Raw genomic sequence first — 20,989 nt, forward strand, 5'->3', positions numbered from 1 at the left:
TTACACTTTTACTGTAAAACTTGAGTAAAAACAATATTTGGAATTAACATTTTGTGAATATCGCATTGAATTTTGATTCAGTGTTTGGAGTTACAGCGTGACAACGTAATGTATAACTGCCCATGAGTAAATATTGTTCCTTTCTCTCGAATATTTGTCCCTGTGATTTGTTAATTGTCATAGCAAAAGCTATTGTAATGGGAAACTGTAAACGTTTTAATACGAATGCTATATCAAGATCTCCTTTGGTGTCTAATGTTATCTGCGGAAGATGTACTACATTACCTTTCTTGTCGCCTGTTAAAATTTTACATGTCAGAATTGTTTGACCAATTTTGAATACAACTAATCTTTTCCTATTGCATAGCCCATCACTCATACATAAATTATCTGCACCATCACCACCAACTATTTCAGCGTAGTCTATTGATACACATTTAACCAATTTGCTGTGTAACCGATCGACAATTTTAGCGTTAATTCGTTTGACTTCATCATTTCTCGCTGCTAGGATTGCCCGTGTACTCATTTCTTCTCTTGATAACCCTTCGGGATGAAATTCTTCAATAAGATTTGGACAGAATAAGTCTTCTTTTATTAGGAACTTAAAGTGAGGAAAATGTAAAAATTTATAAGAGCTGAGAGCGCAGGAACTGTGTCTGCCAAAAGCATTCACAGGAGTGAGAGGTGAGAGGACCGTGTGCATGGGCCATTAACCTGAAATGGTTGAGAGGAGGGCGGGACTTGAAAAAATCTCTTGCCAATAGTCTTGTCACAAGATCTTCGTTTATAATAGAGAGATATAGTTGCACAGTCATATGATGCAACTTTTGGAACACTGCTAACTCCTGCTTAGATTTTGCTAAACTCTATTTAAAAGACTCTGAGAGCTCGAAGTAAAAGATTCTCCTCTAGCCTAATGATACACAAAATGAAACTCTGTGGGAAGAACTCCAAGCACTATGTCTGCTGAAGACCAGGCTTTGCTCATCACCTGCCTAATGCCTTCCCTACAGTGAAGCACAGTGAAAGCAGCATCATGCTATAGGGTGATTTTCAACAGCAGGGACAGGGAGACTGGTCAGAATTGAGAGAAGGATGAATGCAGCCAAATACAGAGAGGTCTTTGGAGAAAATCTACTCCAGAGTATATTTGACCTTTCAGAATGTCAATGACTCAATGCGTACAGTACATCCAGGACAACACTGGAGTCTCTGACTGTCCTTGAGTGGCCAAGCCAAAGCCCAGAATTAAACCCCATATAACATCTGTGGAGAGACCTGAAGATGACAGTTTACAGACACATCCCATTCAATCTAACAGAGCTTGAAAAGATCTGCCAGGAAGAATGGAATAAACAGCCCCAACCCAAGGTTGTAGAGACTTACGCCAAGAAAAAGTGAAGCTGTAATTGCTCCCTAAGGGGCTTCTACACAGTACTGAATTAAGATTCTGAATACTACAGATTTCAGTTGTTGATTTTTAATAAATTTTCCAACCTTTCTGAAAGCACATTTCACTTGTTATTGAGTGTAAATAAATGGGTAAAATGTCAAATATATCATTTTAGAATTAAACCCACAACACAATAAAGTGTGCAGAAGGTGAAGGGGTCTGAATGCTTTCTGAACCCACTGTACCTCATAATCCTCTTTTATAGTGTAAAAGATTAGCTGTACAGTTTAGATGGTGTTCACCCTGGATTGACAATAGATAAACATTACATTTTATTTGTAGTTTAACTATTTGTATTTAACATACCATTAAATTAACGCTCTGGAATCATTGCAGAAATAATCTGGATCTGATTTTTGCTTTGGTGCTGAGTGAGCTAAACTCAAGTTCTTCTGTTTTTGCTATTCCTACACCAATGTGTATTTGTTGATAAGCACATCTTCCCCACGTGGCCTGTGGAGCCTTCTCACTGGGTGAGCCCATATCTATAAAGAAATAAAATTAAAGCATTCTCCCCGGTGCTTATCTCAGCATTTTTTCCTCTCGACTTACAGCCTATACAGTAGACACAGAGGATGGGAATGAGGTACATGGCAATGTCTGAAATCCTAAAGCCACAAGGAAGAAAAGCTCAGACTGCCTTATACGCAGTCTGGTCACATAAACCATTTCAGATGTTTGTAGAAGTATTCATTCATTTTAGGAATTCTGTGAAAATCTTATTATTAAACAGTGTTTTGCAACTTAAAAAAAAAAGTCCTTAGGAAAAAAAAGCTTCACTCAGCATGCAGCACCATTTTTTTTTTTTGTCTTATACCGCATTGACTTTCTGCAAAAATTGTGGCTGGTTTATATAATTGTTTGGGCAGAATGTCACTCAAGGAGATTGGTGTCACCCAAGATAAGGCAAGAGAAGCGATCAGAGTCTAAGATCTCTGTACCTAATTACTAAGCTTCTTGCCAGACTCACATCTGGCTGCCTCTGATAAGACAGCAGAGCTGATCAGAATAAAGCAGGTTTCTGGGAGGAGGGAGTCTCAGGAAACAGAGCGAAGGCTGTTTTTTTCCGGCACACATGTCTGATTTGGCATTGGATTCCATTTGTTTGTGAGGAGTTCTTTTTTTAACCAAAAAAAAAAAATATGTGATTCTTCTTCTAGGCCACAAAAAGCAAGCAACTAAAATATTTCTGTTTCATGAAAAATCTGTTATGCCAACCAGAGGACGTGGAATAAGCATGGAAGGATGGGGTGAGGTGCAGCAGTTATTAGTATGGTACTAAACTAATGGACTGACTTTTCATTTCCAGCTAGATATAATAATGCCAGGATGTTTTTATTTGTGCTGTGCTTTAATCAGCAATGGGATAGAACTTTTACAGAATTCAGATTCCATTAGTATACGCAAATTAATGCGTCACCATTGACCCCCTACATATGTGACCCCCTGCATATGGCTTTCTCAGTTTTCCAAAAGTGAATGCAATTTCTGTCACTGCTCTGTACTGCTGTTTTTCTCATTCTAGCTGGGACTGAATGTGTATGAAGACCAGACGCCAGGACCATGTCCTAGTGCTAGTCCTCAATGCAGCTTTTTCATGGATTCCCTACTGCAGTGGTTCTCAAGTTCTGCGGGCCCCTTGTGGCTTCCGGCCTTTGTACTAACCAGCTTCTCAACCAAGCAGTTATTGAGAACATTAGAAAGATTTAGACGAGTACAGGCCCTTTCAACACAACAACGTTTGCCAGTCCTATCCACTTAATTCTAACATTGCTGAGTTTTGATAGATAGATAGATAGATAGATAGATAGATAGATAGATAGATAGATAGATAGATAGATAGATAGATAGATAGATAGATAGATAGATAGATAGATAGATAGATACTTTATTAATCCCAAGGGGAAATTCACCTAAATTACCTTATTTTACCTAATTTTAAATTATGGGTATTAATAAATTAATTACCTTATTTAAATTACCTATATTATAAATTACCTTATTTTAAATTACCTAATTGAAATTTAGGTTCCTAAAATCCTATTTTCTATCACACTACTTGGTGGCTTATTCCATGTGTCTGTGGTTCTCTGTTTGAACTAAAACTTCCTAATGTTTGTGCGAAATTTACCCTTAACAAGTTTCTATCTATGTCCCTATGTTCTTGATGAACTCATTTTAAAATAACAGTCTCAATCCGCTGGACTAATTCCCTTCATAATTTTAAATACTTCAATCATGTCTCCTCTTACTCTCCTTTTGCTTAAACTGAAAAGGCTCAGCTCTTTTAACTTCATCCCTGTAACCCTGGAATCAGCCTAGTCATTCTTCTCTGGACTTTCTCTAGTGCTGCTATGTCTATATTCACTAAAATCTAGTGTCTAAACTGCCATGTAAACTTTTATTCCGATTGGAGAAACTGGGTCATCAGTTGGTGAAGAAAGAGTCACTGATCTTGACTTTGACAACGATGCTGTGGTCTTCTTGGAGTCAATGGAGGCTCTGATCGGGGTTCTCGAGAGATTGAGCGAGGAGTCTGAGTGTCTGGGCTTGCAAGTGTCCTAAATAAAAACCAAGATCCAGGCCTTTAATGATTACTTGGGCACAGCCATCAGCAGTGTGTCTGTCTGCGGAGGAAATGTCAATCTCATCGAGATGTTTATTTACCAGTGACATTCATGTCTCTAGTGACTCTTCCTGTGAAGTCAGTAGACGAATTGTGAGAGCATGGGGGCATCATGAGGTCGTTGGAAAGGGGTGTGTAGCGCTCCCAATATCTTTGAAAGTCTTTAGAGTCTTGGTGCTTACTGTTTTGCTATATGGTTATCAGACACAGACTATACTCCTTTGGTAATGCATTTCTTTGGAGAATACTGCTGGTTTGACTCTATTGAATGAGTGGTTGCTCAAGTAGTCCCGAATGAGGCACATTACCTGCATTGTGAGGAAGTTTCAGTTACAGCACTATGGCCATGTGACACGATTCCCTGAGGGTGATCCGGCTTTCAGAATCCGCATTGATCCACAGGACCCAAATGGCTGGACCAGGCCAAGATGATGCCCACATAACACTTGGCTGTGGCAGATAGATTGTAATTTCTGAAGGGTGGGACTGAACCGTGTGTCTGTCTGGGGGGTTGCCAATCGGGATCCTGAGCTGTTTCATCATGTGGTGGGTGCGGCAACGTACTGTACCAGTGCATGCTCCCCAACATGACCTGACCAGACTGGTTATTGATCTGTGAGAAACCATGATTAACCCAGTTATTTAGCCATGTAAAAAAGGTAAGCATTTTGCACTCTACACATGTCAGTTACACTCTGTTTGCCTCCGCACATGTTAGCTTTACACACACTTTCAGCAGCTAGGGGTAGAGGTATTTAATGGATAAATTTCCTAATGCAAATTCTCGGGTGATTGCATTATTCTTGTCCTGGTTGAAATAATTTATCTCAATATTTCAGAAATTGCTAAATTTTTGTTATGAGCTGAATGTACAGTGATAAACTCCGCAGCATAATCTCAGGAACAGTAGGGTAACATGTTAAAAGTAACATGCATTATGTTGTCCTATTACATTTTAAACTAATGAACAACCTTACACAATAAAAATGAACAATGATATGCAATAAATATACTTGCATTATTAATATCCCAGCATCCCCGGGTGTAAGGCAAGAAGCACATGTACTGGTATGCCGCCTTTTTGCAGGGCTCAATCTTGCAGCCAAGCAGAAAACAGTGTGCAATCTACTCTTCTACTCTACGTATGAATACAAATTGAACTATGGACACTGCTGATGACTGGATGAAGTGCTAGTCACAAGCATGACTGACTGATGGTGTACTGTCACCAGGGTTGCCAGATTTGACAGACACTCTACCACCTATTCACAGTCTAAATCCCACTACAGTAATAGTAAATGTAGACCAGTATCACTTAGTTCATTTCAAGCAGCCAGCAAATTGCCATCTAAACACACTTGCCACCACCCACCAAAGCTGCAAACGTTTCTGAACATCACTCCTCTGATTGGCAAACTGGAACATAATTTGCATGAGTGGGTGTGGCTAAGTAGTTAAATTTTTGAGAGTCATTTTCCCAAATGGCTGAATTCTTTCAGATGGTGCAACCTGCAGAGTGGAGTTCTTTAAACAAATATAATGAACATAGAAGAAAAGTAGGATTATAAAATCTCATTTTCGCTTGGCTATCTGCTTCTTTTTTTTTTCTTTCAGGTGAAGCAACATGACAGAGTGAAGGGCTGTGTCAGAGTGCATCTGCAAAGGAGAAAAACTGAAAGGCTATTTCCATGCTGAAGGGGAAAGAATTTATAAAGAAACACTACATTTCAGCTATATAGCCTTCATCAGTTGTGTCACTGAAATTTTATGAATCTTATCTTCTTTCTTCTTCAGTGTGGAAATAACCTTTTAGTTTAGGAAAAGGAAAATGTATGACACCACTAAACTCAAGCAACACAATTACAATCATCATGGTGAAATACAACGCATGTTGTTCACACAGAACAAAAGAACATAAGACATTTGACAAACAAGAGGAGACCATTTAGTCCATCAGGCGTGTTTGTTTTGCTAATAGCTAACCTGTCCTAATATCTCATCCAGATTCTTCTTAAAGGTTGTCCAGGTTTCTGCTTCTGCTACATGTCTCAGCAGTTTGTTCCAGGGTCCCACAACTTTTTGCGTAATGAAGAGTTGGCTTCAGTCCTAAGTTCACTTCTCCTTTAAGTTGACAGAATTCTGCTAGATCTACTTCTTCAATGCCTTTGAGGATTTTGAAGACATGGATCAGGTCCCCACTCAGTCTCATCTGCTCAAGACTAAACAGGTTAAATTCTCAGGAACTGTCAGAGTAGGACATGGTCTTAAATCCTGGGATGCACTTGGTTGTTCTCCTCTGCACAGCTTCAAGTACTATGTGGCCATGTACGGGAATGAAAGGAGGACAACTTACCAGGTCCATCCATCCATCCATCCATCCATCCATCCATCCATCCATCCATCCATCCATCCATCCATCCTCTTCCGCTTATCCGAGATCGGGTTGCGGGGGCAGCAGCTTGAGCAGAGATGCCCAGACTTCCCTCTCCCCGGCCACTTCTTCTAGCTCTTCCGGGAGAATCCCGAGGTTTTCCCAGGCCAGCCGGGAGATGTAGTCCCTCCAGCATGTCCTGGGTCTTCCCCGGGGCCTCATCCCGGTTGGACGTGCCCGGAACACCTCACCAGGGAGGCGTCCAGGTGGCATCCTGATCAGATGCCTGAGCCACCACATCTGACTCCTCTCGATGCGGAGGAGCAGCGGCTCTACTCTGAGCCCCTCCCGGATGACTGAGCTTCTCACCCTATCTTTAAGGGAAAGCCCAGACACCCTGCGGAGGAAACTCATTTCAGCCGCTTGTATTCACAATCTCATTCTTTTGGTCACTACCCATAGCTCATGACCATAGGTGAGGGTAGGAACATAGATCGACTGGTAAATTGAGAGCTTTGCGTTACCGCTCAGCTCCTTTTTCACCATGACAGACTGATGCAGAGCCCGCATCACTGCGGACGTCGCACCGATCCGCCTGTTGATCTCACTCTCCATTCTTCCCTCACTCGTGAACAAGACCCTGAGATACTTGAACTCCTCCACTTGGGGCAGGATCTTGTCTCCCACCCTGAGAGGGCACTCCACCCTTTTCCGGCTGAGGACCATGGTCTCGGATTTGGAGGTGCTGATTCCCATCCCAGCTGCTTCACACTCAGCTGCGAACCTATCCAGAGAGAGTTGAAGATCACGGCCTGATGAAGCAAACAGGACAAATCATCTGCAAAAAGCAGTGACCCAATCCTGAGTCCACCAAACTGGACCCCCTCAACTCCCTGGCTGTGCCTAGAAATTCTGTCCATAAAAGTTATGAACAGAATCGGTGACAAAGGGCAGCCCTGGCAACCAGGTCGTCCCATTTAATTGTATGAAGTCCATCCATCCATTTTCCAACCTGCTGAATCCAAACACCGGGTCACGGGGGTCTGCTGGAGCCAATCCCAGCCAACACAGGGAACAAGGCAGGAACCAATCCCGGGCAGGGTGCCAACCCACCGCAGGACACACACAAACACACCCACACACCAAGCACACACTAGGGCCAATTTAGAATCACCAATCCACCTAACCTGCCCAATTCACCAATACAGTGAACCCTCGTTTATCACGGTTAATCCGTTCCAGACTCTACTGTGATAAATGAATTTTCGCGAAGTAGGATTCTTTATTTATAAATCGAATATTTTCGCAGTTTGAGTATAGAAAACCTGTTTACGACCTTCTAAATATGTTTTTTAACGTTATTAGAGCCCTCTAGACATGAAATAACACCCTTTAGTCACCATTACACTCGTATTACCCAATATATAGACAAAATAAGAGAACATAAGACATATTAGACGTTACAAATGTCATATTATTACTAGGCTCACCCGCCTTTTAAGGCGACCAACTTTTATCCTCAGTTTGTGTGCGCTCCATGTGTACTTCAGGCATGTAAGTGTAGGAAATGAGAACATCAACGTGCCCATTCATAACATCTCCCGAAAACCTAAGGTTTTTTTATCCCTTCGAGTGCCTGTCCAAACTTGGAGTGTAGGACTCCATAATAATATACTTGAAACTCATAGGGGAACAACTCTCCTGCTGCCATTAGCTCAGAAATGGTATCATAAGTTTGAGATTTTGACATTTCAGTGAGATACTGAAGCTCATTTGTATAAGAGATTCCTGACGGCATCATTGTAAATGGCTGAAACCTTGACCAATTACTTAAAACATGTCGTACAATGTCAGCCCGAATCTGTACCGCTAAAGATGGAGTTTCATGCACTAAATAAGCTATAGATGAGAATAAGCAAGCACCATCTCCCCTGATATTTACTACGCGGTGAGGCATTTGTACTCCATCAACATTAATTATTTCCAGAGACATAATTTTGTCTATTTTTCCAGCGCATCGCGCACAAAAGCAAGGGAACGATGGGAGCACCAGAACTCTGCTCACATCGCGTCGCTTCGTACCACAAGCCGCAAGTAGTAAGTTTGTGATAAGCGGAATACCGCTACGCTTTTATATAGTAGATTATTGTACTGTACATTTAATTACACAAACACACAGTTCTTACACACAACCACTAACCTATGAAGGCACGACCTAAGTAGGAGAGTCTTCAGGTGGTGCAGTATCTCCAGCGGGTGCGTCGTTGTCTTCTTCCGCTGAAGGAGTACTAGGAGTAGGCAGTGGGTGTCTGGGTGCGCGGCTGAAAAACATCTTGATAGGCAGTTGCTGGCGCTGTCTTTTCATATGCGTGAGGAGGCTTTTGTAGGGTATTGCCATCTTTGATCATATCCAAGAGTTTCACCTTCTCCTGGATGGTAAGCATCTTCCTCCGGCGATTAGTTTTATTGTCAGAAGGCTTAGAAAAAGCAGCACGTTTAGGAGCCTTCGTGGGGCTTAGATAAAAGTTCTCAGAAAGCGCATGCGTAGTGACGTTAGCGTGTATGAGAAAAAATTGCGATAGAGTGAAGCCGCGAAAGTCGAAGCGTGATATAGCGAGGGATCACTGTACACCATAATGCAAAGAAGAAAATAGGCACTCAGGCAAAACACAAAATAAACTCTCGTCTCTTAAAGTAGGGCCGGGGTCATTTTTGGGAGCTCTGTCCGGTGGTTTACTCTGAGGAGAGAATGATAACTCTTTCCCGGCAGCCGGGCTTTTTTATTGTGTGTATGCCAGAAGGCGCGTGGCTAAGTGCCTGCATTGGGCAGTTTCTCTGAGCTGTGTAGAGAGAAGAAGAAGGGAACATTAGTGACAGTGCCCCCTTTACCCCTGTTGGGTTATCACATACCATGATCAAGCCCGTGAAGAGGTCCTCTACTGCGCATGCATGACATCTGCTATGTCTTTCTTTTAACGTAAAAACATCCTTTTAAAAATATGCTGCCAAAGTTGAATATTTTATTATAAGAGCAGCATTCAAATAAGAAAGCCTTTATAGAACCTTTATAATATCTTAAAGAAATGAAGCGTCAATTGTTTTTAACACCGCGATTATCCTCCTCTACTTTCCAATACATATTTTCTATTTTTTTAAATATTATATTTCCCCAACATGTTTTCAAATGTGATAGGGCAGTAGTAGTGTGACTACAAAAATAGTTTCTGTCCCGGAGCTATCCCACTTCTACTTTGCTGTTTTGGACACCCATCTGTAATTTTCTGTTTTTGACAGACTGCTTTATCAACTGTAGTTGGTTGATCCCTACTGCAATGCCCAATTTTATCACTAATTGGGTAGGAGTAGCTGTGACTGCAAGGTCATTGGCTGAATGACCTGCAACTGTGAAACTGACAAGTATTAAACTTGAAATGAAGGGGTTGTGTGACATTTCAATGTCAGAGGATGGAAAGAATAAGAGAGTTTCATTGGCTAAAAGGACATGGAAATGCAAATAAACATTCTTTGTCTATAAAACCATGCACAATTTTAAGAAAAATAGCCCATAATGAAGAGTCACACCCAAGCCATTTTTTGTCACGTGAGGCAGAGTAACAAGCAAGTACAAATAGTGTTATCCAAAATTTAGACACTAACAGCTAAGCATCAATTTGAGTTAATGAGTTTTCTGTTATGTTTTGTTTGATGCCTACTGTTGTAGTTGAGAGTAAGCTGGATTAGGTGAGCATCTTTAAGACTGGCCTGTGAAGGCCCTGACCTGCATGTATAGCTTCTTTTAGGGACCTCTCTCTTGTTTGTGACTCTCACGCATGACACTCATCTTAAGACTGCCTGGATTTCGTTATTCTTCATTCATGTTTTCCTGACATGTTCCGTGCCTCTATTGTTGAGGCAGCTGACCGGAGCTGTGGCCGTAAGGTGGTCGGTGCCTGTCGTGGCGGCAATCCCCGAACCCGCTGGTGGACACCGGCGGTGAAGGATGCCGTCAAGCTGAAGAAGGAGTCCTACAGGACCCTTTTGTCCTGTGGGACCCCGGAAGCAGCTGATAGGTACCGGCAGGCCAAGCGGAATGCAGCTTCGGTGGTTGCTGAGGCAAAAACTCGGGCGTGGGAGGAGTTTGGGGAGGCCATGGAGAATGACTTTTCGGACGGCTTCGAGGAGATTCTGGTCCACCATCCGGCGTCTCAGGAAGGGGAAGCAGTGCAGTGTCAACACTGTATATGGTGGGGATGGTGCGCTGCTGACCTCGACTCGGGACGTTGTGGGTCGGTGGGGGGAATACTTCGAAGACCTCCTCAATCCCATTAACATGCCTTCCAATGAGGAAGCAGAGCCTGGGACTCAGAGGTGGGCTCCCCCATCTCTGGGACTGAGGTCACCGAGGTGGTCAAAAAACTCCTTGGTGGCAGGGCCCCGGGGGTGGATGAGATACGCCCGGAGTTCCTCAAGGCTCTGGATGTTGTAGGACTGTCTTGGCTGACACGCCTCTGCAACATCGCATGGACATCAGGGACAGTGCCTCTGGATTGGCAGACCGGGGTGGTGGTCCCCCTCTTTAAGAAGGGGGATCGGAGAGTGTGTTCCAACTACAGAGGGATCAACACTCCTCAGCCTCCCTGGAAAAGTCTATTCAGGGGTCCTGGAGAGGAGGGTCCGTCGGATAGTCGAGCCTCGGATTCAGGAGGAACAGTGTGGTTTTCGTCCTGGTCGCGGAACAGTGGACCAGCTCTATACCCTTAGCAGGGTCCTGGAGGGTGCATGGGAGTTTGCCCAACCAGTCTACATGTGTTTTGTGGACTTAGAAAAGGCATTCGACCGTGTCCCTCGGGGAATCCTGTGGGGGGTACTCTGAGAGTATGGGGTACCGGCCCCCCTGATAAGGGCTGTTCAGTCCCTGTACGATCGGTGCCAGAGCTTGGTCCGCATTGCCGGCAGTAAGTCGAACCCGTTTCCAGTGAGAGTTGGACTCCGCCAGGGCTGCCCTTTGTCACCGATTCTGTTCATAACTTTTATGGACAGAATTTCTAGGCGCAGCCAGGGTGTTGAGGGGGTCTGGTTTGGTGGGCTCAGGATTGGGTCACTGCTTTTTGCAGATGATGTTGTCCTGTTTGCTTCATCAGGCCGTGATCTTCAGCTCTCTCTGGATCGGTTCGCAGCCAAGTGTGAAGCGGCTGGGATGAGAATCAGCACCTCCAAATCCGAGACCATGGTCCTCAGCCGGAAAAGGGTGGAGTGCCCTCTCAGGGTTGGTAGCGAGATCCTGCCCCAAGTGGAGGAGTTCAAGTATCTCGGGGTCTTGTTCACGAGTGAGGGAAGAATGGAGCGTGAGATCGACAGGCGGATCGGTGCGGCATCCGCAGTAATGCGGGCATTGCATCGGTCTGTCGTGGTGAAAAGGAACTGAGCCGCAAGGCGAAGCTCTCAATTTACCAGTCGATCTATGTTCCTACCCTCACCTATGGTCATGAACTATGGGTAGTGACCGAAAGAACGAGATCGCGAATACAAGCGGCTGAAATGAGTTTCCTCCGCAGGGTGTCTGGGCTTTCCCTTAAAGATAGGGTGAGAAAGCTCAGTCATCCGGGAGGGGCTCAGAGTAGAGCCGCTGCTCCTCCGCATCGAGAGGAATCAGATGAGGTGGCTCGGGCATCTGATCAGGATGCCTCCTGGACGCCTCCCTGGCGAGGTGTTCCGGGCACGTCCAACCGGGAGGAGGCCCCAGGGAAGACCCAGGACACGCTGGAGGGACTATGTCTCTCGACTGGCCTGGGAACGCCTTGGGATTCTCCCGGAAGAGCTAGAAGAAGTGGCCGGGGAGAGGGAAGTCTGGGCATCTCTGCTCAGGCTGCTGCCCCCGCGACCCGACCTCGGATAAGCGGGAGACAATGGATGGATGGATGGATGCCATGTGACTACTGATACATTAATAACATTCCCTTATCAGATAAGCCAAGCAGAAATATGACCTTTTTCTTGGTCCCCTAGATACGTGTGAACTCACCTGCCAACATTCATATGAAGACTTTCTCAAAAGTTCCTGATTTTCTGGCTGGGGTTTGTCATCTAATAGATAGATAGATAATAGATAGATAGATAGATAGATAGATAGATAGATAGATAGATAGATAGATAGATAGATAGATAGATAGATAGATAGATAGAAACGTTATTAATCCCAATGAGAATGGGATGTCAGTGCCACATCAGACTCACACACCAAGCAGTGCGTTAACCGATCACACTGTAACCTGATGAAGAAAGGGACTTCCATCAAGCCACACTACATTTGTTTTTGTAAAAGTGGAAATGGCTGATGACACTTCATTTATTCATTCATTCATCTTTAAAGTTGGGTATAAATAATCTGCTCACTAAATATTTTACTGTTTTTTTTATTTTTATGTTTTTGCTGAACAATGCCACAAATCTTGAAAAATGTCTTTCTAAAATAAACCTAAGGATTTCCCCAAAAGGCACCAAGAGATGGCAGTGTTGGATTAAGCTGGCCAGTTTGAAACAATATTATTGTTGGATTTCACAGCGTGGCAGCTTGCTGCATTCCTAATAGTTCATGTACTGGGGGTGTGATTGCATTTTTTTTCTTCTCCAAATCTAAAATTCAACCTCAGGCAACAGAATCTTCCCAGATCAAATGATTATTTGAATATTGAGTATGCCTTCATTTAATATATCGCTAAATCTGTATCATCTGTTCACTGAAAAGGCTCTTTTTGTATTGAAAGTGCTTTATTGTCTCTTCCTTGATGAGACGTGAGAGTCGATCATAGATGCTCAGCTGAGAGTAAATAGCTGAATAGCTCTGTAGTGCGGCCACCCTATAATCATTTCCAAACCCTCATTTGCTGTAGTCTTGTGTGATTTCCTGGTGCCTGCAGTCATGGGTACCACACTCTGTACCGGTGCATCAGTTTGCCATGTGCTAAGATGGACCAGGACACGTGAGGAGAAAGGCAAGACTTTCTTTGCAAAACTGAAGCAGGAGTTTATTTAAAACAGAGAAATAAGTGCCAGTTTTGTATAAAACAAATCAATAAATAATTCTTCCTTAAAATCCATGATCTTAAAAACCTGTGTCTTCTGGTGTTCAAAATATCCAAATAAATAAATAATACATTTAAACTCCAATCCTTTCATCCATAATGTAGTCCAGGTTTTTTCCCATCAGGACTCTGGGACAACTCCCTCTCACTCTCTCTCAGGTATGTTGGTCACCATAGACTTCCATAGCCAGTCGCATCACAATCTGCCACCTCAATCAGTCACGGCAGACCGTGAGCTGCCACCTCAGTCAGTCACCGCAGCTCACCCTTGGCCTCTTGCCCATAAATTGATGCCACCACAGTCAGGATAACTCCACAACAGCCATCAGTCCTGCTCCCTTTATACTGCTCAGCACAAAAGAAGCCGTCCACCACCTATTCCTTAAGAGTGGCACAGTGTTGGCGCTGCTGTCTCACAGAAAGGAGACCAGTGCCTGCGTAGTGGGGACTCCCTGCTTGGAGTTTGCATGTTCTCCCCATGTCTGTGTGGGTGTTCTCTGGGTGCTCCGGTTTCCACCCACAGTCCAAAGACATGCAGGTTATGTGGCTTGCCAATACTAAATTGACCCTAGTATGTGGTTGAGGTGTGTGTGTGTGTTTGCCCTGTGATGAACTAGTGCCCTGTCCAGGGTTTGTTCCTGCTTTGCGCCCTATGTTAACTGGAATAGGCTCCTGCCACCCCCACTACCCTGTTCAGGACTAAGTGGGTTACAAAATGAATGACTGACCAACTATTCCTTGATTGGTCTTTGATTTCTGTCTCAGTTCTCTGTCTGTTCTCTCTTGTTGTCTCCTTCTTTCTAAGCACTAACCTGCCTCCCTTTATGAACTTCTGCTTTGCCCAGCTGATGCTTGTTGAACGTCGTCCAGAATCCACAGTTATCAGCTTACTCAATCGCACATGTGAGCTGCCTTTCAGTGCTGCTTAAGTCACTGAGAAGTGCAATAAAATCGTTAAAATCATTAATAAATTAACCCCTTGAAACACCCCACAACAACCCAAAAAAAGACATAAATCGTTTGCAACTAGTTTTGATGTCACTACACTGGTTACCTGTGTCATTCAGGATTGACTTTAAAATTCTGCTTATGGTTTATAACAGGGGTAGGCAACGTCGGTCCTGGAGTGCCACAGTATGTGCAGGTTTTTGTTCCAACCCAGTTCCTTAACGAGAACTCAATTATTGCTGATGAAGCACATATTGCTTAAGTGACATTTTAATGCTTCATTTTAGTGGTCTCGCTTGTTAAGGTTCTCCAACCTTAATTACTTATTTCAATCTTAAACTGCTGCATTCAGTGTTTTAATTGCTCCTTATTAGCAATAAGATGTAAAACAGGGGTAGGCAATGTCGGTTCTGGTGAGCCGCAGTGGCTGCAGGTTTTCATTCCAACCCAATTGCTTAATTAGAAACCAATCATTGCCAATCTCAGACCTTATTTAATTTTATGGCTTGTTAGTCTGTGCAATGTAAGGCTTTTATATCGTAGATTTTTTTCCTTTCCAAGGATATCATCCAAATGATTTGAAGGCTAAAACAGATCATTTTCAGTCTGTCACATTTTTCTATTAAGTGTTTTATTAAATCAAACCGTGCATGATGAACATACACAGATGTAATTGGAAAAAAGCTAGCTGGAGAACTGCTGGCTGCTTTGTCTTTTACATCTTATTGCTAATAAGGAGCAATTAAAACACTGAATGCAGCAGTTTAAGATTGAAATAAGCAATTAAGGTTGGAGAACCTTAACAAGCGAGACCACTAAAATGAAGCATTAAAATGTCACTTAAGCAATATGTGCTTCATCAGCAATAATTGAGTTCTCGTTAAGGAACTGGGTTGGAACAAAAACCTGCACATACTGTGGCACTCCAGGACCGACGTTGCCTACCCCTGGTTTATAAAGCCTTAAATAATCTCGCCCCATCTTATATATCGGAATGTCTGACTTCTTATATTCCAAATCGTAACCTCAGATCCTCAACTGAGTGTGTCCTTAGAATTCCAAGAGCAAAACTTAAAAGAAGTGGTGAGGCGGCCTCCTGCTGTTATGCACCTAAAATCTGGAATAGCCTGCAGTAGGAATTTGCCAGGCTAATACAGTGGAGCACTTTAAAAAACTGCTGAAAACACATTACTTTAACATGGCCTTCTCATAACTTCACTGAAATTTAATCCTGATACTCTGTATATCCAATTCATTATAATAACTATTCATGGTAGCTCTAAAATCTGTACTAACCCCTACTATCTCTTCTGTTTCCTTTTCCGGTGTCCTTTTGGTGGTGGCTTCACCATCTACTCAAAGCACCGTGATGTTCCAACAGTGATGGATTAAAAAGCCAGAAGTCTGCATGACCATCATCATCAAGTCCTTCCGTGAGAACCCTAACTACAAAGAGGACTATTTCATTTATGTTAGGTAGAATGCCCAGAGGAGACTGGGAGGTCTCGTGGCCTGGAACCCCTGCAGATTTTACTTTTTTTCTCCAGCCGTCTGGAGTTTTTTTTTTGGTTTTTTCTGTCCCGCCTGGCCATCGGACCTTACTCTTTTTCTATGTTAACTAATGTTGTCTTATTTTAATTTCTTATTTTGTCTTTAATTTTTCTTTTCTTCATTATGTAGAGCACTTTGAGCTACTTTTTTGTATGAAAATGTGCTATATAAATAAATGTTGTTGTTGTTGTTGTTAGAACATTTTGTGCTACTCTTTTCCTGGGGCTTCTTCAAGATTTATGGTGTTTTGAATATCAGAATGTAGGCCAGCCTGGTCCCTAATAATGCTGTAGCTTTTACTGAATTGTTCTGCTTCTGATAAAGCTTATTCATTGTTGAATTTATGGTCATGGGTGTAACCTTCTGATGCTGTGACAGGGCCCTAAATTTAGAAAAAAAAAAATGGTGTTACCTATCTGTCAACCCTGGATGACTAGGGTGGTCCCAGATTTGCTGAGGCATCACAGTGCAGCCTGCAAACTCGTCAATGCTGAAGCATACAGTATTGATAGATCCATCCTGAAAAGGGGCATCAAAAGCGCCAAAGCTGTTTACAAGCATCCAGACTGAGGACCACTTCAACAGCATGAATGTCCAATGTTTATGGCAAGGCATACAATCACTGAGTTTAGAAGCAAGCACAACCAGACTATAAGCAACAATATTGTGTTGGCAGGGAAGCTACTGTAAGTAGATTTTTGCTCACTTTGGCAAGAATAATGAAGAGAACATAGTGGGAGCCCAAGCAGCAGAAAACAACTTGACACTCACTCATAGGTGAATGCCTAGAGGGCAGCTAAACTACCAGGCCTGATCATCGAGAAGTGCACTCATCAGCTTGTGAAAGTATTCAACATCAGAAGGTTCCTGGTTCAAATCCCATAAATGCCAGAAGTGACTCTACTACGTTGGGCCCCTGAGCAAGGCCCTTAACCTCCAATGTCTCCGTCCTGAGTATGACATTAATCTGCATCCAGCCCTGCAAGCAGGTCCTTCAACTTATAGGGAAGACTTGGGGGTTGGTGGCAGGATTGGCACTCCAGCCACTGTAAAAAATCTCACACTGTCCTGTGTGGCTGTGCTCAAATCTCAATGCTGGTGGTTCACCTTGTGGTGGGTGTGGTAACGTGCTTTAATCAGCGCATGCTCCCAACCTCTCCTCTCCTCTCTCAGAAGAGAAGAGAAGAGTGACTAGCCTGATACCAGAGCTACAGGAGATGTTATGAGAAAGATTTAAAGAGCCGAGCCTTTTCAGTTTAATTAAAAGAAGAGTAAGACGAGACATGTTTGAAGTGTTTAAAATTATGAGGTAAAGTAGTAAAGTGGATCGAGATGTTACTTTAAAATGAATTCAAAAAAGAACATGGGGACACAGTTGGAAACTTGTTAAGGTTAAATTTCACACAAACATTAGGAAGGTTTTCTTTACAAACAGATACACTGAAGAAGTTACCAAGTAGTGTGGTAGACAATCAAAACTTAATGATGTTAGAATCAAGTGGATGGGACTGGTGAGCTTTGTTGGGCTGAAGGGCCTGTTCTTGCCTAGATTGTCCTAATGTTCTAAATTACTTCCACCCAGTAGCACTCACTTCCAACATTATGAAATGCTTAGAAGACATTGAAGCTGTTATCCCTGCCACTCTGGGTCATCATCAGTATGCTTATCAAAAACAAAGATTAATTGAGGACATTATCTCCACTGCACTCCACACTGCTCTAATTTACCTTGAACATTCAGAGACATATGTCTGAATGCTCATCGTTGACTACATTTCTGCTTACTAAACGATCATTCCATTAAGAATGGTCACCAAATTACTCTATCTGGGTCTCAGCCAACCTCTTGGTACCTGGAAACTGGATTTTCTTCTAAACATTTTCCAAGAGTTTGGGTTAAGAACCCATCTATCCTCTACTATAATTCTTAACACTGGAGTCCCCGCAGGGCTGTGTGCTTAGCCCACTCCTTTATTCCCTCTACAGTTTATGTGTACAGACAATACAACAGTGTGATAGGCCTGATTTATGATGGAGATACATTGGCTTACAGAGAGGAGGTCCATAATCTTAAAACACGGTGTGCAGAGAACAATCTGGCAGAAATCATCAGCAAGACCAAAGAGGTTAGCATTGACTTCAGGAAGGATAGTCTGAAGTCATTCTGGTTTACATCAATGGAGAAGTGGTACACGGAGTTTCTAGCTTCAGATTCTTGGGTGTAGCTCTGTTGCCACACAACTGCAAGAATTTGAATCCCAGCTTGTGAAGTGTAGGTGTGCATTCCCTCAAGGTACTCTGGTTTTCTTCTCACATCCTGAAGATACATTGGTTAAGTTTACTGGTAATCTTACTGGTTGGTTCTTGTCTTGCATTCAGTGCTACAAGGTAAAATCAAATCACCATTTGAGTGAGACTGCTAGACTTTAAATGTTGGAAGTATGGTGTGGGCCAGAACAGCTCATAAGAATTCATTAAAAGGAGATGAGTATACATTTTCAAGGGCAGAACCACACCATAGACTAGCTTTCGAAGGGAAGATGACAAGATGGCCAGTACACAGTAGAACAGCCACTAAGAGATCTCCATGCTGTGAACCACCTGTGCTACATGGAGTGCAATTTCCAGAATTAAGAGTCACCTGAATACTGTCGCACGCTGCCTGTGGAACTTGCTCAACATACATGTTGTGTGGTGTGAGTCACATTCATCTGCTTTGCTTCCACTTTTGTCGTAATGAATAATAATTAATTACTGTTAATGACTATAATGACCGAATAAAGTATCTAAAGTCACTCCCCTGATTGCATTGTTCCTCTGCTGATTTGAGTATAGCTGACGTAGTCTTGGGTGCAAGTGCATTGTGACTGTGTCTCCTTTCAAATGGGTTAGTGCAGTAATAGAGCATAGAGTGAGAGATGATGATATTTTATTGAGGCTTTAAGGGGAATGACTCAGCACAAGAAGATGAGAGATTTATGTTTTAAGAGAGGTCATTCCCAAGCCCCTTCCACAATAAACAGATGCCTTCTGTGTTGTTCTTTATATGTCCTTCCTTGTTCATGTGCATTTCATCACAGGACTTTGATTTTTTCTAATATGAACTGGTGGAGATGGTTTTTTAGTTTGAAACTTATTAACTTGGAATTTATATTTCAGAAGATCTCTCATAGGCAGGGAATTCTCCTACCCTATTTAGAAAGCCATAGCAGAGGCTGAAATTCCTGAGGAACAGACATGCAGGTCATTTCATTCATGACTTTAAAAGATCAGCGAGTGGATCCTGCAACGGACTGACATCCCATACACACCAGACCTCTTCCTTTCACCCAATGCTCCAAATCCCTGTAAAACTTGTACAGGACAACAACAGTTCAGGAAGTGAACCTACAATGAAATGTGCAAAATAAATAAAAGATTCATTAACCGGCTGATAGCTGCACTAGCATAAATGACAAAAAAAATTGAATTATGATTTGTTTGTTGTGGAGGTGAAATATAAAAAGGCTGTGAAGTCAGCTGTAAATGTGCACACACAGTACACAGCACGATGATTGATTGCTTCTTAGCTGCTTGTCAGAAATACAGCAACCTCTTCAACCAACATTTTGGCAAATGTAAAAAATGCAACTAGCTTCAAAATGGATTCTTAGGCGAACATGGGAAATGCGTTCATACTTTGAAATGACTTTAACAGTACATTAGTTAGCCTGAGTATAATTAAGGTGAAATGGGATTCAGCCTGATGGACATTGCTGCTTCACTGTCTCCAGCTAATAGCAAATGCAGCGGCATGACTGCTACCGAGGTGAAAGAAAAAAATGGAGGAGAATGTTGGATTCTTAAAGAGAACGAAAAGAATTGTTTGCCTTGTTGGAGGTGTTCATTACTGGTTTTTTTCTGATTTGTTTCCATAACTGTCACACAGAAATCTTATTTATTTTCATTTTTAATTTCTTATTTAGAAATTAAAAAGAGTTTAATTTAGAATAGAGAATCTGAGTTTATTCTACAAGGTCTTGTTCCTCCCTGGTCGGGGGGCTTTGAGGTCTTGTTTCATGTCTTTTTTTGTTCATTTTTGTGCCATTTATTTATTTTAGTGTTACTTTTGTTGATTATTGTTTTCGATCTTGTCTTTACGCTGCCTAATGTTGCATGTGTTTTGTGCGTGGACCCCCAAGGGAGGGGGACTACCTGCCAATCACCAGCAGAAACTGCCCTCTGTTTTATAAATCCGGAGGGTCTTGTTCTACTGGATTTTCCACCTGTTTGCTTGGATTTTAACCTTGCTCTGGATTTCTGTATTGGGACTTTGTTCATCTGGATTGCCTTTTGTGTTGGGCAACTCCATTTTGCCTTTTGTTTTCTATGAAGCTTGTTTTTGTTTTAGGGCATGTTTATTACTAGCATAGGCTTGATGGTTATATCCCCATTTAGTGGCCATTTTTGGAAATGCTTTTTTTTAACTTATTGAGGTTTGTCCAGAGCAGGACATGTGAAGTTGTAATGAAACGTTCTACTCCCAGTTCCAGCAAACAGTAGAAGTTCATGTTTGAGGATGAATGACGTCACAGTTTTATGGCACCCTGAACTGCACTCCTGAAAATGAATCAGAAAATAGTTTTCTGTTACTAACACTAAGACTTTATCACTAAGATAACAATAATAATAATAATAATAATCCATCCATTTTCCAACCTGCTGAATCCGAACACAGGGTCACGGGGGTCTGCTGGAGCCAATCCCAGCCAACACAGGGCACAAGGCAGGAACCAATCCCGGGCAGGGTGCCAACCCACCACAGATAATAATAATAATAATAATATTTAAAGTGGGGTGGCATGGTGGCGCAGTGGTCTAGAGCTGTTGCCTCGCAGTTAATAGACCCGGGTTTGCTTCCCAGGTCCTCCCTGTGTGGAGTTTGCATGTTCTCCCCGTGTCTGCATGGGTTTCCT

This window comes from Erpetoichthys calabaricus, chromosome 16 (assembly GCF_900747795.2).
Source record: "Erpetoichthys calabaricus chromosome 16, fErpCal1.3, whole genome shotgun sequence".
Classification (NCBI taxonomy): Eukaryota; Metazoa; Chordata; class Cladistia; order Polypteriformes; family Polypteridae; genus Erpetoichthys; species Erpetoichthys calabaricus.